The sequence below is a fragment of the Aythya ferina genome, assembly GCF_964211825.1.
Source record: "Aythya ferina genome assembly, chromosome: 7".
In the NCBI taxonomy this organism is placed as follows: Eukaryota; Metazoa; Chordata; class Aves; order Anseriformes; family Anatidae; genus Aythya; species Aythya ferina.
In genome coordinates this window covers 9,096,120-9,122,990 of record NC_140302.1, presented here as the reverse complement: position 1 = coordinate 9,122,990, position 26,871 = coordinate 9,096,120, and the positions used below count along the sequence as shown (strand labels likewise).

General features: G+C 44.1%; 2 long non-coding RNA genes across 2 annotated transcripts in view; both read right to left on the bottom strand.

Annotated features, from left to right (window-relative positions):
• LOC311439514 overlaps positions 1 to 26,871 on the bottom strand; it is a 131,729-nt gene that overhangs the window by 91,930 nt on the left and 12,928 nt on the right. Inside the window, exons 2-5 of the long non-coding RNA XR_014694773.1 lie at positions 4,328 to 4,393; positions 4,195 to 4,241; positions 3,968 to 4,104; positions 1,301 to 1,750 (exon numbers count right to left, since the gene is read on the bottom strand). This is a non-coding gene — a long non-coding RNA (uncharacterized lncRNA). The remainder of the gene's footprint in view (positions 1 to 1,300; positions 1,751 to 3,967; positions 4,105 to 4,194; positions 4,242 to 4,327; positions 4,394 to 26,871) is intronic.
• On the bottom strand, positions 23,039 to 25,211 carry LOC311439526. The gene is made up of 2 exons (XR_014694791.1): positions 25,153 to 25,211; positions 23,039 to 23,363 (listed from the first exon to the last, which is right to left on the bottom strand). It is a non-coding gene; the product is annotated as an uncharacterized lncRNA (long non-coding RNA).

The following is a 26,871-nucleotide window of genomic DNA, read 5'->3' as shown; positions in this document are numbered from 1 at the left end:
TCAGATATGGCAGTCCTACTTCTCGTGCATGCAGCCGGAGGGCGGTCTAATTCTGGTGCTGTTGGTGGTGGAAGCTGGGGCAACGGTGGTACTGGTGGAGATACCACAGCCACCGGAGGGGGAGCCGCCGGGGGTGGATTGTTAGGATATGGAGGTGGTAGCTTATCCAACGGCTCACGTTTATCTTCTTTTTCTTTTTCATGTTCTTCTTGTTCTTCAAATTTCTTACCTGCTTTTAGTGTAAATATTGAGGCTGGAAAAGGACGTGAAGTCCTCCTGATCCATAATCCTGCATAATCACTTTCTTCCTGGCGAAAAGGTTCCTTTGAATTAACATGGATATTTAAGGCCTGGCAAATCCAGTCTTTGAAGGATCCAAAAACAGCCTAAAAGACATGTAGTCTTAAAGGCTCCTTTGGCCATTCTGTCACACAATACTGGACCATTTTTAATTTACTTTTTCCTTTTCTGGAGTCCCTATCATTCCAATTTCTAATCGTTATTCCTAATGGACTTTCGGGTGGTATGTCTGGTAATTTGCTCCCTTTCTTCTGGTCGCTGGTCTTCGATTTTGTCTGACCCACTAGGAATTTTACTATGGCAATTCCCACAGCCCTTGGTTACCTTAGTAAGAGTGTCTTGCAGGGGGTCGAGGACCTATCACACACCCACAAATCCTATAGGAATCGCTTCGGTCCTTCACCGGCCAAGTCCCTCGCGGGGGTTTGGAACCGTGGTTAGAAGACCTCCACAATCGCTTCGGAACTAAGTTCCATCTCAGTCACACTCTTACACACACAGGCAACCGAACCCCACCCAACCGAACGATATACGCTTTAAATGCTTACGACTCCATCATCTTCGTTCGGATCTTCACACACAGAATTATGGGCAAAATATAGTTCTGCGGCTGGTAATGGAGATGAAAAAAGAATCAGAAACTTTGCTTACCTTTATTCAGGTTCAAGATGCCATTAGTTCCGACCTGACTCAAACAGCAGCCACCAAATGGTGGGGGTGCCTCTCCGCGATCAAACCAGAAATCAGGAACCAAAGCCCTCCCGGACGAGCCCCCAGTTGTAATAAATGACTGGGTCCCAAATCGGATTGCAATTGAAATTTACAATTTATTAAATGAATAGAGGTAAGCAAGCAGCGCTGGGTGCACCAGGAGTCTCTGCTCCACCAAGACGCACACAAGTTACATCGGCGGCTGGTTTTTATGCTGCTAGGCTAATACATATTCATTACTACTTCTACAAAAGGCAGGGTTATTCTAATTAGTTCCCAGAATCCAAACCCTCCACTGGTGCATGCGTTATCAGTCTCCGGTGGTCCCTCTGGGGGCCGCTCGTACTGAAGGCTCGTAGTCTTCCTCCCAGGCTTTTCTCTTGTCCTTCTCCTTTGTCCATCTTGGCTGGATGGCAGACACTTGCATAGTGTCCCATGCAACAGTTGTAATAGTTAGCAGTTATTCTGAAACCCCTTTGTTCTCTTATCCCCTATTGACCCGAATTGCTGGACCATTCCTTTGCAAGATACAAGAACTATATATATTAACCACTGTGGTTTTCTCAGACGTGTGGTTATACAAGGGTACGTAAGACAGAAGGTCACATTTCATCATATCATGCGGCCCCAGCATTGTTCCATATTGACACGAATCAGATGAACTCATTTCACACTGTTAAGCTGTCTTATCGCTGCAAGCGTATCGCAATACCACCTTCCTTCCCTCTACAGGATGTAACTGCGCAAAAACAACATTTTTATTCCCACAACCTTGATCCCCTTACCCTGAAAGCCTTATTCCCCTTAAACCTAACAACTCTAACCACAACCCTAACCCTTATTATCAACCCCCTAACGCTAATGACACTGACCTTAATCCAGACCCCAAACTGCCCCTAACCCCAGACAACCAACAACGAAACACACACACACAAAGATGGAAACTACAAAAAAGGCAAAACCCTGGATACAGGCCCCAAATCACAAATACGCAACCAAAACGCTACAGAAAAGCCCCAGATGCAGGCCCCAAATGCTACAGCTAGGCCTCAAAAGCTCAAGATGCATCCCAAAGCAAAAATGCAGACCCCAAACGTTACAGAAAAGCCTCCAAACCCAGGCTGCAGAAGTCTACAAGCAGGCCCCAAACTGCCAACAGAAGCAGGCACCAACCACACCCAGATGCAGACCCCAACTGCCCACAAGCAGCTCCTACCCCACCACCCCCTCCCAAGAACTGGACTCCACACAGACACTGGCCCAAGACCCGGGCCCGCCCCCCCGCCCCCCCTCGCCCCCCCACCCTCCCCCCCGACACAGGTGTACAAGCAGCTCACAACCCGCCTCTTCAGAGAACGGTCCCAGCCCCCCCCACCTCCCCCAAGACATGGGATGCGGAGGTGTACAACCAACTCCCAACTCCCTCCCCCTCAAAGGGAGGCCCCAAAGACCCCCAAATGGAGGCTCCTAGAGTGAACAAGCACCTCCCAAGTCCCCCAGGCACAGGCACCCCCCCCCCCCAAACACAGGCCACAAAGGTGTATAAACAGCCCAGACCCCCCTTCAAGACCCAGGCCCCTATAGTGTACAAGCAGCTCTCAACCACCCACAGATGCAGGCCCCAACCCCTCTCAAAAGGGAGGCACCTAGAATGCATGAGCAGCTCCCAACCCCCCTAAACATAGGTCCAAAAGTGCACAAGCAGCTCCCAACCTCCCTCAAATACAGACCCCAAAAGTGTACAAGTAGCTCCCCCCCAGAGACAGGACCCAAAGGTGTACAACCAGTTCCCAACACCCCTGAGACACAGCCCCCAACCCCCCCCCCCAGACACAGGGCCCCAAATTCTACAAGCAGCTCCCAACCCCTGCAAGGCAGGCCCCCTACCCTATACAAGCAGCTCCCAACCCTCCCCCCCCGCCCCGAGGGAGGCCCCCAAGCCCCCCCAAACACAGGCCCCTACAGTGTACAGGCAGCTCCCAGCCACCCCCAGATGCTGGCCCCAAAGTTGTACAAACAGCTCCCAGCCACCCTGCAGAAACAGATTCCTACATTGTACAAGCAGTTCCCAGACCCCTAGACACGGGCCCTGACCCCCCACAGATGCAGGCCCCAAAGGTGTACAAGCAGCTCCCACCCCCCCCCAGACGCAGGCCCCAAGCCCCGCCCCCAAACACAGGCCCCTACAACCAGCACCCAACCCCCTACCCCCGATGCCAGCCCCAAAGGTGTAGAAGCAGCTCCAAACCTCCTCCCTCAACCCAGGCTCCAACAGTGTACAAGCAGCTCCCAACCAACCATCCCCTCCCAGCCACCCCCAACCCCCCCCATCCAATCCCCCCTCCCCCCCCCCGACACAGGCTCCAAAGGAATACAAAGAGCTCCCACCCCTTCCCCAGATGCAGGTCTCAACCCCCCCTGCACCCAGAAGCAGGCCCCAAAGGTGTACAGTCAGCTCCCAACCCCCTCAATGCTGGCCCCAAGGGTCTACAAGCAGCTCCCCTCTTGTCCCCAGATACCGGCCCCCAGACACAGACCCCAAAAGCCTAATCACAGGCCCTGAACTCTAGAGGCAGGCTCCAAAACCCAGGACAAAGCCCCAGTGGTTCGAGACAGGGCCCAAATCCCAGACACAAGCCTCAAACGCTAAACATATGCCAAGAAAAGTATTAGTGCTGGTGCCAAATGTTACAGACAGGCCCAAAAGCCCGAGATGCTCAAGGCTGAGACGTAACTTGGCTTTCTGAATTACTGGAAAGCAGCTTTCATTCTCAGATAATTGTGTGCAGGCTAGATAGGATGGGGCTTCAGGCACCACTTCACCTGAGGAAACACACTGGCATCAGGCACCGCTGTGCCAGACAAGCTTTTTCTGCTAGAACACCCTACTCAGATGCACTGTGGCATTCAAGTGAACTGCTTTCATGCAAATATAACGACTGATGTTACAACCCACCTTGCCTGTGGCACCTGATGAACAGAAGAGTAAGCCACCGCAGCGCTTCAAAACCATCCCTGCACGTGCCGCTCCTTGTCGCTCTCTGGCCTTATCTCATATCCTTAGTCACTTCTGTGGAGAGCCTGCCACGGCACCTGCAAAGCAAGACGGACACCTTTCATAGTCACCTTGTGCTACTTGGTCGTTCTGCTCCAACCCAGCTCATGACCAGCCCCTCTTCTTACACAGCTCTTCAGAGTGCAGTTTGCTCCTTGGAGCCTGTGCGAGACACCTGTGAAAGAAAAAGAAATGCATAGGCCGATGCAGCATCCAAAGACACAGCACAAGTAGGTAAGTTACTCTCATCTGCTCCCTTACCTCTGCCGCTTACCAGCCCCCGAGGCAGATGCTTCAATCTACCCTCTTCAAACAGCTACAACACCTCTAAAAGACAAAGAGGGGATGCTTAGAGTAACAGTGAGACCTACAACACAACAACTGCTACATCTGTTCCTCACTCACCTTGCCAGAGGCAGCTCTGCGTGTGACGTCCCAGGTTGTACACTGCGTTACCTAACCCTTACCGTAACCCTTACCCTAACCCTTCTCACCCTTACCATTACCCAAATCCTTACCTTTACTTTTTCCTTACCCTTACTCTTTCCTTTAACCTTACCCTTACCCTATACCTTACTCCAACCCTTCCCCTTACCTTCCCCTTCCCCTTACACTTAACCTAACCCTAACCCTTACCCTTCCGCTTCCCCTAAAACATATCCTAACACTTTCCCTTACCCTTACACTTACCCTAACCCTTACTATTACCCTTACACTTAGTCTTGCCCTAATCCTTGCTTTCACCCTTACACTTATCCTAACCCTTACCCTTACTCAAACCCTTACTCTAACCCTTACCATGACCCATACCCTTACACTTACTATTACACCTGACCCGTACCCTTAAACTTACCCTAACCCTTACCCTTACTCAGACCCTTACCCTGACCCGTACCCTTACCCTTACCCTTATACACACCTTTACCCTTACCCTTAACCTTTCTGGTACACTTACCCTTTTCCTAAATCTAAATCTTACCCTTACCCTCACCCTTAGCATTACCCATAACCTTACCCTTACCCTAACCCTTAACCTTACACTTCCCGTTACCATTAACCTTACCCTAACCCTAACACTTACCCTTACCCTATCCCTTACACTTATCCTTATCCATACAACTTATCCTTAAACTAACACTTAACCTTAACCTAACCCTAACCCTAAATCTTACCCCAACCCTTACGCTGACCCTTACATTAACCCTAACCCTTACCCTAAACCTTACACTTACTCTTAACCTTAAGCTTACCCTTAAGCTTAACCTAATACTTTCCCTTTCGTGAGTGGTAATTACCCTTACCCTCACCCTTACCATTACCAATAACCTTACCCTTACCCTAACACTTACCCTTACCATATCTCTTACACTTATCCTTATCCATACAACTTATCCTTAAACTAACACTTAACCTTAACCTAAACCTAAATCTTACCCCAACCCTTACGCTGACCCTTACATTAACCCTAACCCTAACCCTTACGCTAAACCTTACACTTACTCTTAACCTTAACCTTAGCTATAACCTAATACTTACCCTTACCCTAACCATTACCCTAACACGTACCCTTACACGAAACCTAACCCTAAACCTTATTCTATCCCTTACCTGACCCTTACCCTTACCCTTACCCTTACCCTTACCCTTACCCTTACCCTTACCCTTACCCTTACCCTTACCCTTACCCTTACCCTTACCCTTACCCTTACCCTTACCCTTACCCTTACCCTTACCCTTACCCTTACCCTTTCCCTAAACCTTACACTTACCATATAACATACCCTAACACATGCTTGTACCCTTAACCTTACCGTTACCCTTACACTTACCCTTACTCTATCCGTTACACTTATGCTTACCCTTAACATAAACCTTACCCTTAACCTTACCTTTACCAAAAGCCATAAAACAACACTTACAAGTACACTTAAGCTTACACTTACCCTAGCAATTACTCGTACAATTACCCTTACCCTTACCCTTGCCCTTGCCCTTGCCCTTACCCATACCATTACCCTTACCCCTAACCTAACCCTAAACCATACACTTCTCCTAACACTTACCCTTACCGTAACCCTTACACTTTCTGCTACACTGACCCTTAGCCTAAATCTAAACCTTACCCTTACCCTAACCCTAACACTTACCCTTACCATTACCCGTATACTTACCCTTACCCTTACCCTTACCCTTGCCCTTGCCCTTGCCCTTACCCATACCATTACCCTTACCCTTAACGTAACCCTAAACCATACACTTCTCCTTACACTTACCCTTACCGTAACCCTTACCCTTTCTGCTACACTTACCCTTAGCCTAAATCTAAACCTTACCTTAACCCTCACCCTAACGCTTATCCTTACCATAATCCATACTCTAACACATACTTCTAACCATACCCTTACCCTTATTTTAACCTTTACCGTTACTCTTACCCTTACCCTTACCCTTACCCTTACCCTTACCCTTACCCTTACCCTTACCATTACCCTTAACCTAACCCTAAACCTTACCCTTTCTGCTACACTTACCCTTAGCCTAAATCTAAAACTTACACTTACCCTTAGCCTAACCCTTAGCTTTACACTTAAGGTTACCATTAACCTTACCCTTACCCTAACACTTATCCTGAACCTACCCTTACCCTAAACCTTACCTAAACCCTTACCCTGATCCTTACATTAACCCTAACCCTTCCCTAAACCTTACACTTACTCTTAACCTTACCCTTACCCTTAACCTAACCCTAATCCTAACTCTAAACCTTAACCTGACTTGTACACTTACCTTATCATTACACTTACCCTAACACTTACCCTTACCATAGCCCATAACCTAACACATACTTCTACCCTTAAACATACTGTTACCCTTACCCTTACTCTACCCGTTACCTTAGACTTGCCCTTAACATAAACCTTACCCTTAACCTTACTCTTACCATAAGCCATACAGCAACACTTACAAGTACACTTAAGCTTACATTTACCCTTGCAATTACTCCTAAAATTACACTTACCCTTAACCTTACCCTTACCCTTACCCTTAACCTTAGCCTTACCAAAAACATTACGGTTACCCTTATTCTAACCCTAAACCTTACCCTTATCCTAACCCTTACCCTTTTTGCTACACTTGCACTTAGCCTAAATCTAAACCTTACACTTACGCTTACCCTTACCCTCAATCTTACCATTACCCATGCCCTTTCTCTTACCCTTATCCTAACCCTTATCCTTACACTTACTGTTACCTTTAACATTACCCTTACCCTAACACTTACCCTTACCCTATCACTTCCACTTATCCTTATCCATACCCTTACCCTTACCCTAAACCTTACCCTTAACCTAACCCTAACCCTAAACCTTACCTGAACCCTTACCCTGACGCTTACATTAACCCGAACACTTACCCTAAAACTTAAACTTACTCCTATCCTTAACCTTACCCTTAACCATAACCTAATACTAACCCTTACGTTTCCCTCACCCTAACCCTAAAATTAACCCTAACCATTACCCTAAAACTTACCCGTACCCTGACACTTACCCTAACCCTTACCCTGACCATAGCCCATACCCTAACACATACTTCTACCCTTAACCATACTGTTACCCTTACCCTTACTCTATCCGTTACCCTTATGCTTACCATTAACATAAACCTTAACCTCTTAACCTTACCCTTACCATAAGTCATAGAACAACACTTACATGTTCACTTATGCTTACACTTACGCTAGCAATTACTCGTACAATTACCCTTACCCTTACCCTTGCCCTTACCCATACCATTACCCTTACCCTTAACGTAACCCTAAACCATACACTTCTCCTAACACTTACCCTTACCGTAACCCTTACCCTTTCTGCTACACTTACCCTTAGCCTAAATCTAAACCTTACTTTAACCCTCACCCTTACCCTTACCATTATACTTACTTTTACCCTTAACCTAAACCTTACCCCAACCGTTACCCTGACCCTTACATTAACCATAACCCTTCCCTAAACCTTACACTTTTTCTTAACCTTAACCTTAGCTATAACCTCTTACCCGTACGTTTCCCTCACCCTAACCCTAAAATTAACCCTAACCATTACCCTAACACTTACCCTTACCCTAACCCTAACAATGACCCGTACACTTACATATACCCTTACCCTTACTCTTACCCTAACCCTTACCCTTCCCATAGCTCATACCCTAACACATACTTCTACCCTTAACCTTACTGTTACCCTTACCTTTACTCTATCAGTTACCCTTACGCTTACCATTAACATAAACCTTACTCTTAACCTTACCCTTACCATAAGGCATACAACAACACTAACATGTTCACTTATGCTTACACGTACCCTAGCAATTACTCGTACCATTACCCTTACCCTTACACTTACCCTTACCAAACCATTACCCTTACCCTTAACTTAACCCTCAACCTTACTCTTATCCTAACACTTACAATTACGGTAACCCTTACCCTTTCTGCTACACTTTCCTTTAGCCTAAATCTAAACCTTACACGTACCCTTACCGTAACCCTCACCCATACCCTACAACATACTTCTACCCATAACCTTACCGTTACACTTAACCTTACTGTATCCGTTACCCTTACACTTACACTTAACATAAACCTTACCCATAACCTTACCCTTACCATAAGGCATACAACAACACTTACATGTACACTTAGGCTTACACATACCCTAGCAATTACTCGTACAATTACCCTTGCCCTTAACCTTACCCTTACCCTTAACCTTACCCATAACATTAGCCTAATACTTACCCTTACTTTTCCTCACCCTAACCCTAAAATTAACCCTAACCATTACCCCAACACTTACCCTTACCCTAACCCTTACTCTAACCCTTACCCTTACCATAATCCATACTCTAACACATACTTCTACCCGTACCCTTACCCTTACCCTTAACCTAACCCTAAACCTTACCCTTTCTGCTACACTTACCCTTAGCCTAAATCTATACCTTACACATACCCTTACCGTAACCCTCACCCTTACCATTACCCATACCCTTATTCTTACCCTTAGCCTAACCCTTAGCTTTACACTTAAGGTTACCATTAACCTTACCCTTACCCTAACACTTATCCTGAACCTAACCCTTACCCTAAACCTTACCTAAACCCTTACCCTGATCCTTACGTTAACCTTAACCCTTCCCTAAACCTTACAATTACTCTTAACCTTACCCTTACCCTTAACCTTAACCTTAACCTTAACCTAATACTTATGCTCATTTTTCCCTCACCTTAAGCCTAAAATCAACCCTAACCATTACCCTAACACTTACCCTTACCCTAAACCTAACCCTAATTCTTACTCTAACCCTTATCCTGACCCGTACACTTACACTTACCCTTACCCTTATACTTACCCTAAATCTAACGCATACGATAACCCATACCCTAACACATATTTGTACCCTTAACCGTACCGTTACCCTTACCCTTACCCTTACTCTATCCGTTACGCTTATGCTTACCCTTAACATAAACATTACCATTAACCTTACCCTTATGCTAACACCTACCCTTAACCTATCCCTTACACTTATCCTTATCCATACCCTTACCCTTACCCCAACCCTTACCCTTAACCTAACCCTAACCCTAAACCTTACCCCAACCCTTGCCCTGAACCTTACATTAACCCTAACACTTACCCTAAACCTTACACTTACTCTTAACCTTAACCTTATCCTTAACCTTTAGCTAGTACTTAACCTTACGTTTTTCTCACCCTAACCCTAAAATTAACCCTAACAATAACACTAACACTTAGCCTTACCCTTACCATAAGCCATACAACAACACTTGAATGTACACTTACGCTTACACTTACCGTAGGAATTACTCGTTCAATTACTCCTACCCTTACCCTTACCCTTACCCTTAACCATACCATTCCCCTTACCCTAAACATTACACTTACCCTTATCTTTACCCTAACCCTCAACCTTACCATTAACCATACCCCTACTCTTATCCTTACCCTAAACCTTACCCCAGCCCTTACCCTGACCCTTACATGAACCCTAACCCTTACCCTAAACCTTACACTTACTCTTAACCTTAACCTTACCCTTACCCTTAACCTAATACTTACCCTTTCTTATCCGTCACCCTAACCCTAAAATTAAGCCAATCCATTACCCTAACACTTACCCTTACCCTAACCCTAATCCTAACTCTAAACCTTAACCTGACTTGTACACTTACCTTATCATTACACTTACCCTAACACTTACCCTTACCATAGCCCATAACCTAACACATACTTCTACCCTTAAACATACTGTTACCCTTACCCTTACTCTACCCGTTACCTTAGACTTGCCCTTAACATAAACCTTACCCTTAACCTTACTCTTACCATAAGCCATACAGCAACACTTACAAGTACACTTAAGCTTACATTTACCCTTGCAATTACTCCTAAAATTACACTTACCCTTAACCTTACCCTTACCCTTACCCTTAACCTTAGCCTTACCAAAAACATTACGGTTACCCTTATTCTAACCCTAAACCTTACCCTTATCCTAACCCTTACCCTTTTTGCTACACTTGCACTTAGCCTAAATCTAAACCTTACACTTACGCTTACCCTTACCCTCAATCTTACCATTACCCATGCCCTTTCTCTTACCCTTATCCTAACCCTTATCCTTACACTTACTGTTACCTTTAACATTACCCTTACCCTAACACTTACCCTTACCCTATCACTTCCACTTATCCTTATCCATACCCTTACCCTTACCCTAAACCTTACCCTTAACCTAACCCTAACCCTAAACCTTACCTGAACCCTTACCCTGACGCTTACATTAACCCGAACACTTACCCTAAAACTTAAACTTACTCCTATCCTTAACCTTACCCTTAACCATAACCTAATACTAACCCTTACGTTTCCCTCACCCTAAGCCTAAAATTAACCTTAACCATTACCCTAACAATTACCCTAACCCTAACCCTTACCCTTACCCTTACCCTTACCCTTACCCTTACCCTTACCCTTACACTTACCGTTACCATTAACCTTACCCTTAACCTAACCCTCAACCTTACCCTTATCCTAACACTTACACTTATTGTAACCCTTACCCTTTCTGCTACACCTACCCTTAGCCTAAATCTAAACCTTACACTTACCCTTATCCTAAACCTCACCCTTACCATTACCCATACCCTTACTCTTACCCTTACCCTACCCATTACCCTTACACTTACCGTTACCATTAACCTTACCCTTACCCTAACACGTACCCTTACTCTATCCCTTACACTTATCCTTATCCATACAACTTATCCTTAAACTAACACTTAACCTTAACCTAACCCTAAATCTTACCCCAACCCTTACACTGACCCTTACATTAACCCTAACCCTTACCCTAAACCTTACACTTACTCTTAACCTTAACCTTATCCTTAACCTTTAGCTAGTACTTAACCTTTACGTTTTTCTCACCCTAACCCTAAAATTAACCCTAAAAACCCTAACACTTAACTTTACCCTTACCATAAGCCTTACAACAACACTTAAATATACACTTTCGCTTACACTTACCCTAGCAATTACTCGTACAATTACCCTTACCCTTACCCTTACCCTTACCCTAAGCCTAAACCTTAACCTTATGTTAATGCTTGCCCTTACCGTAACCCTTACCCTATCTGCTACACTTACCTTTAGGCTAAATCTAAACCTCACACTTACCCTTACCTTTACCCTCAACCTTACCATTACTCATACCCTTACTCTTACCCTTACCCTAACCCTTACCCTTACACTTACCGTTATCATTAACCTTACCCTAACCCTAACACTTATTCTTACCCTATCCCTTACACTTATCCTTATCCATACAACTTACCCTTAAACTAACACTTAACCTTAACCTAACCCTATATCTTACCCCAGCCCTTACGCTGACCCTTACATTAACCCTAACCCTTACCCTAAACCATACACTTACTGTTAACCTTAAGCTTACCCTTAAGCTTAACCTAATACTTTCCCTTTCTTATCCGTCACCCTAACCCTAAAATTAACCCTAACCATTACCCTAACACGTACCCTTACACTAAACCTAACCCTAAACCTTACTCTATCCTGTACCCTGACCCGTACCTTACACTTACCCTAAACCTTACACTTACCATATAACATACCCTAACACACTACCATACACTTACCCTAGTATACCCTAACACACCTAACACTTACCCAGCAATTACTCGTACAATTACCCTTACCCTTACCCTTACCCTTGCCCTTGCCCTTGCCCTTACCCATACCATTACCCTTACCCTTAACGTAACCCTAAACCATACACTTCTCCTAACACTTACCCTTACCGTAACCCTTACACTTTCTGCTACACTTACCCTTAGCCTAAATCTAAACCTTACCTTAACCCTCACCCTTACCCTTACCATTATACTTACTTTTACCCTTAACCTAAACCTTACCCCAACCCTTACCCTGACCCTTACATTAACCCTAACCCTTACCCTAAACCTTACACTTACTCTGAACCTTAACCTAATACTTACCCTTTCTCATCCGTCACCCTAACCCTAAAATTAACCCTAACCATTACCCTAACACTTACCCTTACCCTAACCCTAACCCTAATACTAACTCTAAACCTTACCCTGACTTGTACACTTACCCTTATCCTTACACTTACCCTAAACCTTACCCTTACCATAACCCATACCCTACAACATACTTCTACCCATAACCTTTTCCGTTACACTTAACCTTACTGTATCCGTTACCCTTACACTTACACTTAACATAAACCTTACCCATAACCTTACCCTTACCATAAGGCATACAACACTTACATGTACACTTAGGCTTACACATACCCTAGCAATTACTCGTACAATTACCCTTGCACTTAACCTTACCCTTACCCTTAACCTTACCCATAACATTAGCCTAATACTTACCCTTACTTTTCCCTCACCCTAACCCTAAAATTAACCCTAACCATTACCCCAACACTTACCCTTACCCTAACCCTTACTCTAACGCTTATCCTTACCATAATCCATACTCTAACACATACTTCTAACCATACCCTTACCCTTATTTTAACCTTTACCGTTACTCTTACCCTTACCCTTACCCTTACCCTTACCCTTACCCTTACCATTACCCTTAACCTAACCCTAAACCTTACCCTTTCTGCTACACTTACCCTTAGCCTAAATCTAAAACTTACACTTACCCTTAGCCTAACCCTTAGCTTTACACTTAAGGTTACCATTAACCTTACCCTTACCCTAACACTTATCCTGAACCTACCCTTACCCTAAACCTTACCTAAACCCTTACCCTGATCCTTACATTAACCCTAACCCTTCCCTAAACCTTACACTTACTCTTAACCTTACCCTTACCCTTACCCTTAACCTAACCCTAATCCTAACTCTAAACCTTAACCTGACTTGTACACTTACCTTATCATTACACTTACCCTAACACTTACCCTTACCATAGCCCATAACCTAACACATACTTCTACCCTTAAACATACTGTTACCCTTACCCTTACTCTACCCGTTACCTTAGACTTGCCCTTAACATAAACCTTACCCTTAACCTTACTCTTACCATAAGCCATACAGCAACACTTACAAGTACACTTAAGCTTACATTTACCCTTGCAATTACTCCTAAAATTACACTTACCCTTAACCTTACCCTTACCCTTACCCTTACCCTTAGCCTTACCAAAAACATTACGGTTACCCTTATTCTAACCCTAAACCTTACCCTTATCCTAACCCTTACCCTTTTTGCTACACTTGCACTTAGCCTAAATCTAAACCTTACACTTACACTTACCCTTACCCTCAATCTTACCATTACCCATGCCCTTTCTCTTACCCTTATCCTAACCCTTATCCTTACACTTACTGTTACCTTTAACATTACCCTTACCCTAACACTTACCCTTACCCTATCACTTCCACTTATCCTTATCCATACCCTTACCCTTACCCTAAACCTTACCCTTAACCTAACCCTAACCCTAAACCTTACCTGAACCCTTACCCTGACGCTTACATTAACCTGAACACTTACCCTAAAACTTAAACTTACTCCTATCCTTAACCTTACCCTTAACCATAACCTAATACTAACCCTTACGTTTCCCTCACCCTAAGCCTAAAATTAACCTTAACCATTACCCTAACAATTACCCTAACCCTAACCCTTACCCTTACCCTTACCCTTACCCTTACCCTTACCCTTACACTTACCGTTACCATTAACCTTACCCTTAACCTAACCCTCAACCTTACCCTTATCCTAACACTTACACTTATTGTAACCCTTACCCTTTCTGCTACACCTACCCTTAGCCTAAATCTAAACCTTACACTTACCCTTATCCTAAACCTCACCCTTACCATTACCCATACCCTTACTCTTACCCTTACCCTACCCATTACCCTTACACTTACCGTTACCATTAACCTTACCCTTACCCTAACACGTACCCTTACTCTATCCCTTACACTTATCCTTATCCATACAACTTATCCTTAAACTAACACTTAACCTTAACCTAACCCTAAATCTTACCCCAACCCTTACACTGACCCTTACATTAACCCTAACCCTTACCCTAAACCTTACACTTACTCTTAACCTTAACCTTATCCTTAACCTTTAGCTAGTACTTAACCTTTACGTTTTTCTCACCCTAACCCTAAAATTAACCCTAAAAACCCTAACACTTAACTTTACCCTTACCATAAGCCTTACAACAACACTTAAATATACACTTTCGCTTACACTTACCCTAGCAATTACTCGTACAATTACCCTTACCCTTACCCTTACCCTAAGCCTAAACCTTAACCTTATGTTAATGCTTGCCCTTACCATAACCCTTACCCTATCTGCTACACTTACCTTTAGGCTAAATCTAAACCTCACACTTACCCTTACCTTTACCCTCAACCTTACCATTACTCATACCCTTACTCTTACCCTTACCCTAACCCTTACCCTTACACTTACCGTTATCATTAACCTTACCCTAACCCTAACACTTATTCTTACCCTATCCCTTACACTTATCCTTATCCATACAACTTACCCTTAAACTAACACTTAACCTTAACCTAACCCTATATCTTACCCCAGCCCTTACGCTGACCCTTACATTAACCCTAACCCTTACCCTAAACCATACACTTACTGTTAACCTTAAGCTTACCCTTAAGCTTAACCTAATACTTTCCCTTTCTTATCCGTCACCCTAACCCTAAAATTAACCCTAACCATTACCCTAACACGTACCCTTACACTAAACCTAACCCTAAACCTTACTCTATCCTGTACCCTGACCCGTACCTTACACTTACCCTAAACCTTACACTTACCATATAACATACCCTAACACACTACCATACACTTACCCTAGTATACCCTAACACACCTAACACTTACCCAGCAATTACTCGTACAATTACCCTTACCCTTACCCTTACCCTTGCCCTTGCCCTTGCCCTTACCCATACCATTACCCTTACCCTTAACGTAACCCTAAACCATACACTTCTCCTAACACTTACCCTTACCGTAACCCTTACACTTTCTGCTACACTTACCCTTAGCCTAAATCTAAACCTTACCTTAACCCTCACCCTTACCCTTACCATTATACTTACTTTTACCCTTAACCTAAACCTTACCCCAACCCTTACCCTGACCCTTACATTAACCCTAACCCTTACCCTAAACCTTACACTTACTCTGAACCTTAACCTAATACTTACCCTTTCTCATCCGTCACCCTAACCCTAAAATTAACCCTAACCATTACCCTAACACTTACCCTTACCCTAACCCTAACCCTAATACTAACTCTAAACCTTACCCTGACTTGTACACTTACCCTTATCCTTACACTTACCCTAAACCTTACCCTTACCATAACCCATACCCTACAACATACTTCTACCCATAACCTTTTCCGTTACACTTAACCTTACTGTATCCGTTACCCTTACACTTACACTTAACATAAACCTTACCCATAACCTTACCCTTACCATAAGGCATACAACACTTACATGTACACTTAGGCTTACACATACCCTAGCAATTACTCGTACAATTACCCTTGCACTTAACCTTACCCTTACCCTTAACCTTACCCATAACATTAGCCTAATACTTACCCTTACTTTTCCCTCACCCTAACCCTAAAATTAACCCTAACCATTACCCCAACACTTACCCTTACCCTAACCCTTACTCTAACGCTTATCCTTACCATAATCCATACTCTAACACATACTTCTAACCATACCCTTACCCTTATTTTAACCTTTACCGTTACTCTTACCCTTACCCTTACCCTTACCCTTACCCTTACCCTTACCATTACCCTTAACCTAACCCTAAACCTTACCCTTTCTGCTACACTTACCCTTAGCCTAAATCTAAAACTTACACTTACCCTTAGCCTAACCCTTAGCTTTACACTTAAGGTTACCATTAACCTTACCCTTACCCTAACACTTATCCTGAACCTACCCTTACCCTAAACCTTACCTAAACCCTTACCCTGATCCTTACATTAACCCTAACCCTTCCCTAAACCTTACACTTACTCTTAACCTTACCCTTACCCTTACCCTTAACCTAACCCTAATCCTAACTCTAAACATTAACCTGACTTGTACACTTACCTTATCATTACACTTACCCTAACACTTACCCTTACCATAGCCCATAACCTAACACATACTTCTACCCTTAAACATACTGTTACCCTTACCCTTACTCTACCCGTTACCTTAGACTTGCCCTTAACATAAACCTTACCCTTAACCTTACTCTTACCATAAGCCATACAGCAACACTTACAAGTACACTTAAGCTTACATTTACCCTTGCAATTACTCCTAAAATTACACTTACCCTTAACCTTACCCTTACCCTTACCCTTACCCTTAGCCTTACCAAAAACATTACGGTTACCCTTATTCTAACCCTAAACCTTACCCTTATCCTAACCCTTACCCTTTTTGCTACACTTGCACTTAGCCTAAATCTAAACCTTACACTTACACTTACCCTTACCCTCAATCTTACCATTACCCATGCCCTTTCTCTTACCCTTATCCTAACCCTTATCCTTACACTTACTGTTACCTTTAACATTACCCTTACCCTAACACTTACCCTTACCCTATCACTTCCACTTATCCTTATCCATACTCTTACCCTTACCCTAAACCTTACCCTTAACCTAACCCTAACCCTAAACCTTACCTGAACCCTTACCCTGACGCTTACATTAACCCGAACACTTACCCTAAAACTTAAACTTACTCCTATCCTTAACCTTACCCTTAACCATAACCTAATACTAACCCTTACGTTTCCCTCACCCTAAGCCTAAAATTAACCTTAACCATTACCCTAACAATTACCCTAACCCTAACCCTTACCCTTACCCTTACCCTTACCCTTACCCTTACACTTACCGTTACCATTAACCTTACCCTTAACCTAACCCTCAACCTTACCCTTATCCTAACACTTACACTTATTGTAACCCTTACCCTTTCTGCTACACCTACCCTTAGCCTAAATCTAAACCTTACACTTACCCTTATCCTAAACCTCACCCTTACCATTACCCATACCCTTACTCTTACCCTTACCCTACCCATTACCCTTACACTTACCGTTACCATTAACCTTACCCTTACCCTAACACGTACCCTTACTCTATCCCTTACACTTATCCTTATCCATACAACTTATCCTTAAACTAACACTTAACCTTAACCTAACCCTAAATCTTACCCCAACCCTTACACTGACCCTTACATTAACCCTAACCCTTACTCTAAACCTTACACTTACTCTTAACCTTAACCTTATCCTTAACCTTTAGCTAGTACTTAACCTTTACGTTTTTCTCACCCTAACCCTAAAATTAACCCTAAAAACCCTAACACTTAACTTTACCCTTACCATAAGCCTTACAACAACACTTAAATATACACTTTCGCTTACACTTACCCTAGCAATTACTCGTACAATTACCCTTACCCTTACCCTTACCCTAAGCCTAAACCTTAACCTTATGTTAATGCTTGCCCTTACCGTAACCCTTACCCTATCTGCTACACTTACCTTTAGGCTAAATCTAAACCTCACACTTACCCTTACCTTTACCCTCAACCTTACCATTACTCATACCCTTACTCTTACCCTTTCCCTAACACTTATCCTTACACTTACTGTTACATTTAACATTACCCTTACCCTAACCCTTACCCTTAACCTTACCCTAACCCTAAACCTTACTCCAGCCCTTGCCCTGCCCCTTACCTTAACCCTTACATTAACCCTTACCCTTACCCTAAACCTTAGACTTGCTCTTAACCTTAACCTTAGCTGTAACCTAATACTTACCCTTACGTGTCCCTCACCCTAAGCCTAAAATTAACCCTAACCATTACCCTAACAGTTATCCTAACCCTAACCCTTACTCAAACCCTTGCAACAACCCGTACCCTTACACATACCCTTACTCTTACCCTTACCCTAACCCTTACCCTAACACTTACCGTTATCATTAACCTTACCCTAACCCTAACACTTATTCTTACCCTATCCCTTACACTTATCCTTATCCATACAACTTACCCTTAAACTAACACTTAACCTTAACCTAACCCTATATCTTACCCCAGCCCTTACGCTGACCCTTACATTAACCCTCACCCTTACCCTAAACCATACACTTACTGTTAACCTTAAGCTTACCCTTAAGCTTAACCTAATACTTTCCCTTTCTTATCCGTCACCCTAACCCTAAAATTAACCCTAACCATTACCCTAACACGTACCCTTACACTAAACCTAACCCTAAACCTTACTCTATCCTTTACCCTGACCCGTACCTTACACTTACCCTAAACCTTACACTTACCATATAACATACCCTAACACACTACCATACACTTACCCTAGTATACCCTAACACACCTAACACTTACCCAGCAATTACTCGTACAATTACCCTTACCCTTACCCTTACCCTTACCCTTACCCTTACCCTTACCCTTGCCCTTGCCCTTGCCCTTACCCATACCATTACCCTTACCCTTAACGTAACCCTAAACCATACACTTCTCCTAACACTTACCCTTACCGTAACCCTTACACTTTCTGCTACACTTACCCTTTGCCTAAATCTAAACCTTACCTTAACCCTCACCCTTACCCTTACCATTATACTTACTTTTACCCTTAACCTAAACCTTACACCAACCCTTACCCTGACCCTTACATTAACCCTAACCCTTACCCTAAACCTTACACTTACTCTGAACCTTAACCTAATACTTACCCTTTCTTATCCGTCACCCTAACCCTAAAATTAACCCTAACCATTACCCTAACACTTACCCTTACCCTAACCCTAACCCTAATACTAACTCTAAACCTTACCCTGACTTGTACACTTACCCTTATCCTTACACTTACCCTAAACCTTACCCTTACCATAACCCATACCCTACAACATACTTCTACCCATAACCTTTTCCGTTACACTTAACCTTACTGTATCCGTTACCCTTACACTTACACTTAACATAAACCTTACCCATAACCTTACCCTTACCATAAGGCATACAACAACACTTACATGTACACTTAGGCTTACACATACCCTAGCAATTACTCGTACAATTACCCTTGCCCTTAACCTTACCCTTACCCTTAACCTTACCCATAACATTAGCCTAATACTTACCCTTACTTTTCCCTCACCCTAACCCTAAAATTAACCCTAACCATTACCCCAACACTTACCCTTACCCTAACCCTTACTCTAACGCTTATCCTTACCATAATCCATACTCTAACACATACTTCTAACCATACCCTTACCCTTATTTTAACCTTTACCGTTACTCTTACCCTTACCCTTACCCTTACCATTACCCTTACCCTTACCCTTACCCTTAACCTAACCCTAAACCTTACCCTTTCTGCTACACTTACCCTTAGCCTAAGTCTAAAACTTACACTTACCCTTAGCCTAACCCTTAGCTTTACACTTAAGGTTACCATTAACCTTACCCTTACCCTAACACTTATCCTGAACCTACCCTTACCCTAAACCTTACCTAAACCCTTACCCTGATCCTTACATTAACCCTAACCCTTCCCTAAACCTTACACTTACTCTTAACCTTACCCTTACCCTTAACCTAACCCTAATTCTTACTCTAACCCTTATCCTGACCCGTACACTTACACTTACCCTTACCCTTACCCTTATACTTACCCTAAATCTAACGCATACGATAACCCATACCCTAACACATATTTGTACCCTTAACCGTACCGTTACCCTTACCCTTACCCTTACTCTATCCGTTACGCTTATGCTTACCCTTAACATAAACATTACCATTAACCTTACCCTTATGCTAACACCTACCCTTAACCTATCCCTTACACTTATCCTTATCCATACCCTTACCCTTACCCCAACCCTTACCCTTAACCTAACCCTAACCCTAAACCTTACCCCAACCCTTGCCCTGAACCTTACATTAACCCTAACACTTACCCTAAACCTTACACTTACTCTTAACCTTAACCTTATCCTTAACCTTTAGCTAGTACTTAACCTTACGTTTTTCTCACCCTAACCCTAAAATTAACCCTAACAATAACACTAACACTTAGCCTTACCCTTACCATAAGCCATACAACAACACGTAAATGTACACTTACGCTTACACTTACCGTAGGAATTACTCGTTCAATTACTCCTACCCTTACCCTTACCCTTACCCTTAACCATACCATTCCCCTTACCCTAAACATTAGGTAACCCCTAATTGTTAGGTGTAAAACCCCTAACCCTAAATCTTAGGATGCTCAAAACCCAAACCCAACCCAAAACGTTATGATTTAAAGATCAAAGCCGAATTTCCTTAAGTGGTATATTCTTTATTGCAGCGCTGGATGCACGGGGGATCCTTCCGCCTATCGTGCATGTTCGAAGTGACAAACTATCTCGTATTTATACAGGGAAACAATGAATATTCGATTAGCACCTATACATATTCATTACCTAACCCCGCCTACCCTCGCTTCGTATGCTAATTAGCTTATCAGTCCTTGCGCTTGCGCAAAGCCTTCCAAGAATTGTGGGCCAGGGTCTCCAGGATGTGGGTAGTGGTCTTTGGGAGGAAGGCCGTAGGTCTTCCTCGTAACGCACTTTCTTAATCGGTTGTTTTCCAGGCTGTAAAAATGCTGAGTTGTCTTTCGGTTTAACTGGGGGTCGGCGGATAACAGGATGTCTCAGTTAACAGGACAGAACAGACAGTTGACTCAAGTTATCTCAAGTCTCAGCCTGACTGAGTGTTAACGGATAATGGGGTGTTTTCAAATAACAAAAATGCTTAAACGTAACAGAAGGTCTACGGATAACAAAATGTTGTTTACTTTGTCCTTGCTAACTTTTAATCACAGGTTTTATTCTATCCTAAAGTAAGTTTATACAATATCAAACCACAAGCTTTATTCTATCCTAAAATGAGTTTATACTATATCAGTTAGGATGCTCAAAGCCCTAGCCCAAAAACTTAGGACGCTCAAAACACAAACCCAATAACTTTGGATACTCAAAACGCAAACCCAAAACATTAAGATGCTCCAAACCCTATCCTGAAAATTTAGGACGCTCCAAACCCTATCCTGGAAATATTAAGATGCTCCAAACCCTATCCGGAAAACTTTGGACGCTCCAAACCCTATCCTGAAAGCTTAGGACGCTCCAACCCCTGACCCAAAAATATCAGGACGCTCAAAGCCCTAACCCAAAAACATTAGGATGCTCAAAACCCAAACCCAAAAACATTAAGATGCTCAAAACCCTTTCCCAAAAACTTAGGATGCTTAAAAGCCTATCCCAAAAAATTAGGGCACACAAAAGCCTAACCCCAACAATTAAGATGCTCAAAATCCAAACCCCCAAAATTAGGATACCCTGGCCCTGGAGAACCTAACCTGAAAAAAAAAAAAAAAAAAAAAAAAGATCTTAAAACCCTAACCGTAAATAACTGACCAAAAATAAAACCCTAAGACTCTAACCCTAAAAAACGTATCAACACTACAACCCAAAAAACTCTAATACCCTAACACGCTAACCCTGAAACCCTGAAAACCCTAACCCCCAAATCCTTAAAATCCTAACCGTTAAAACTCCAACCCTAAAAACCTTAAAATCCTAAACATAAACCCTGAAACCCCTTACCCTGAAACCCAAACCCTAGTGCCCAATCCCTGAAACCTTAAAACCCTGAATCAATCTGTAGCAAATAGCATAGGCTGAGTCGAGGATCTCAGTACGGTAGCATTATTATTCGAGATTACAATGGCGGGTGTCCCACAAGCAGGAGGGTGCCTACCAATTCCATACACAGCTTCGGTCCTTCACCGGCCAAGTCCCTCGCGGGAGATTGGAACCGCGGTTAGAAGACCTCCACAATCGCTTCGGAACTAAGTTCCATCTCAGTCACACTCTTACACACACAGGCAACCGAACCCCACCCAACCGAACGATATACGCTTTAAATGCTTACGACTCCATCATCTTCATTCGGATCTTCACACACAGAATTATGGGCAAAATATAGTGCTGCGGCTGGTAAGGGAGCTGAAAAAAAAAATCAGAAACTTTGCTTACCTTTATTCAGGTTCAAGATGCCATTAGTTCCGACCTGACTCAAACAGCAGCCACCAAATGGTGGGGGTGCCTCTCCGCGATCAAACCAGAAATCAGGAACCAAAGCCCTCCCGGACGAGCCCCCAGTTGTAATAAATGACTGGGTCCCAAATCGGATTGCAATTGAAATTTACAATTTATTAAATGAATAGAGGTAAGCAAGCAGCGCTGGGTGCACCAGGAGTCTCTGCTCCACCAAGACGCACACAAGTTACATCGGCGGCTGGTTTTTATGCTGCTAGGCTAATACATATTCATTACTACTTCTACAAAAGGCAGGGTTATTCTAATTAGTTCCCAGAATCCAAACCCTCCCACTGCTGCATGCGTTATCAGTCTCCGGTGGTCCCTCTGGGGGCCGCTCGTACTGAAGGCTCGTAGTCTTCCTCCCAGGCTTTTCTCTTGTCCTTCTCCTTTGTCCATCTTGGCTGGATGGCAGACACTTGCATAGTGTCCCATGCAACAGTTGTAATAGTTAGCAGTTATTCTGAAACCCCTTTGTTCTCTTATCCCCTATTGACCCGAATTGCTGGACCATTCCTTTGCAAGATACAAGAACTATATATATATTAACCACTGTGGTTTTCTCAGACGTGTGGTTATACAAGGGTACGTAAGACAGAAGGTCACATTTCATCATATCATGCGGCCCTAGCATTGTTCCATATTGACATGAATCAGATGAACTCATTTCACACTGTTAAGCTGTCTTATCGCTGCAAGCGTATCTCAATACCACCTTCCTTCCCTCTACAGGATGTAACTGCGCAAAAACAACATTTTTATTCCCACAACCTTGATCCCCTTACCCTGAAAGCCTTATTCCCCTTAAACCTAACAACTCTAACCACAACCCTAACCCTTATTATCAACCCCCTAAAGCTAATGACACTGACCTTAATCCAGACCCCAAACTGCCCCTAACCCCAGACAACCAATAACGAAACACACACACACAAAGATGGAAACTACAAAAAAGGCAAAACCCTGGATACAGGCCCCAAATCACAAATACGCAACCAAAACGCTACAGAAAAGCCCCAGATGCAGGCCCCAAATGCTACAGCTAGGCCTCAAAAGCTCAAGATGCATCCCAAAGCAAAAATGCAGACCCCAAACGTTACAGAAAAGCCTCCAAACCCAGGCTGCAGAAGTCTACAAGCAGGCCCCAAACTGCCAACAGAAGCAGGCACCAACCACACCCAGATGCAGACCCCAACTGCCCACAAGCAGCTCCTACCCCACCACCCCCTCCCAAGAACTGGACTCCACACAGACACTGGCCCAAGACCCGGGCCCGCCCCCCGCCCCCCCCTCACCCCCCCACCCTCCCCCCCGACACAGGTGTACAAGCAGCTCACAACCCGCCTCTTCAGAGAACGGTCCCAGCCCCCCCCCCCTCAAGACATGGGATGCGGAGGTGTACAACCAACTCCCAACTCCCTCCCCCTCAAAGGGAGGCCCCAAAGACCCCCAAATGGAGGCTCCTAGAGTGAACAAGCACCTCCCAACTCCCCCAGGCACAGGCACCCCCCCCCCCCCCAAACACAGGCCACAAAGGTGTATAAACAGCCCAGACCCCCCTTCAAGACCCAGGCCCCTATAGTGTACAAGCAGCTCCCAACCACCCACAGATGCAGGCCCCAACCCCTCTCAAAAGGGAGGCACCTAGAATGCATGAGCAGCTCCCAACCCCCCTAAACATAGGTCCAAAAGTGCACAAGCAGCTCCCAACCCCCCTCAAATACAGACCCCAAAAGTGTACAAGTAGCTCACCCCCAGAGACAGGACCCAAAGGTGTACAACCAGTTCCCAACACCCCTGAGACACAGCCCCCAACCCCCCCCCCCCAGACACAGGGCCCCAAATTCTACAAGCAGCTCCCAACCCCTGCAAGGCAGGCCCCCGACCCTATACAAGCAGCTCCCAACCCTCCCCCCCCGCCCCGAGGGAGGCCCCCAAGCCCCCCCAAACACAGGCCCCTACAGTGTACAGACAGCTCCCAGCCACCCCCAGATGCTGGCCCCAAAGTTGTACAAACAGCTCCCAGCCACCCTGCAGAAACAGATTCCTACATTGTACAAGCAGTTCCCAGCCCCCTAGACACAGGCCCTGACCCCCCACAGATGCAGGCCCCAAAGGTGTACAAGCAGCTCCCACCCCCCCCCAGACGCAGGCCCCAAGCCCCGCCCCCAAACACAGGCCCCTACAACCAGCACCCAACCCCCTACCCCCGATGCCAGCCCCAAAGGTGTAGAAGCAGCTCCAAACCTCCTCCCTCAACCCAGGCTCCAACAGTGTACAAGCAGCTCCCAACCAACCCTCCCCTTCCCCCTTTACCCTTACCCTAACCCTTACCCTTACCCTATCCCTTACACTTATCCTTATTCATACAACTTATCCTTAAACTAACACTTATCCTTAACCTAACCCTAACCCTAAATCTTACCCCAACGCTGACCCTTACATTAACCCTAACCCTTACCCTAAACCTTACACTTACTCTTAACCTTAAGCCTACCCTTAACCTTAACCTAATACTTACCCTTTCTTATCCGTCACCCTAACCCTAAAATTAACCCTAACCATTACCCTAACACGTACCCTTACACTAAACCTAACCCTAAACCTTACTCTATCCCTTACCTGACCCGTACCTTACCCTTACCCTTACCCTTACCCTTACCCTTACCCTTACCCTTACCCTTACCCTTACCCTTACCCTTACCCTTACCCTTACCCTTACCCTTACCCTTACCCTTACCCTTACCCTTACCCTTACCCTTACCCTTACCCTTACCCTTACCCTTACCCTAAACCTTACACTTACCATATAACATACCCTAACACATACTTGTACCCTTAACCTTACCGTTACCCTTACACTTACCCTTACTTTATCCGTTACACTTATGCTTACCCTTAACATAAACCTTACCTTTACCAAAACCATACAACACTTACAAGTACGCTTAAGCTTACACTTACCCTAGCAATTACTCGTACAATTACCCTTACCCTTAACCTTACCCTTACCCTTGCCCTTGCCCTTGCCCATACCATTACCCTTACACGTAACGTAACCCTAAACCATACACTTCTCCTAACACTTACCCTTACCGTAACCCTTACCCTTTCTGCTATACTTACCCTTAGCCTAAATCTAAACCTTACCCTTACCGTTACCCTAACCCTAACACTTACCCTTACCATTACCCGTACACTTACTCTTACCCTTACCCTATATCTTAACCCTATCCTTACCCTGACCCTTACATTAACCCTAAACCGTACCCTAAACCTTACACTTACTCTTAACCTTAACCTTACCCTTAACCTTAACCTACTACTTACCCTTACCTTTCCCTAACCCTAACCCTAAAATTAACCCTAACCATTACCCTAACAGTTACCCTAACCCTAACCCTTACTCTAACCCTTACACTGACCCGTAGCCCTACACTTACCCGTACCCTGACACTTACCCTAACCCTTACCCTGACCATAGCCCATACCCTAACACATACTTGTACCCTTAACCATACTGTTACCCTTACCCTTACTCTATCCGTTACCCTTATGCTTACCATTAACATAAACCTTACTCTTAACCTTACCCTTACCATAAGCCATAGAAAAACACTTACATGTTCACTTACGCTTACACTTACCCTAGCAATTACTCGTACAATTACCCTTAACCTTACCATTAACCTACCCCTAAACCTTACCCTTATCCTAACATTTACCCTTATACTAAACCTTACCCTTTCTGCTACACTTATCCTTTGCCTAATTCTAAACCTTACCCTAACCCTCACCTTACCTAAATCTAACCATAACCCTAACCCTCACCCTTACCCTTACCATTATACTTACTTTTACCTTTAACCTAAACCTTACCCAGCCCTTACACCCTTACATTAACCCTAACCCTTACCCTAAACCTT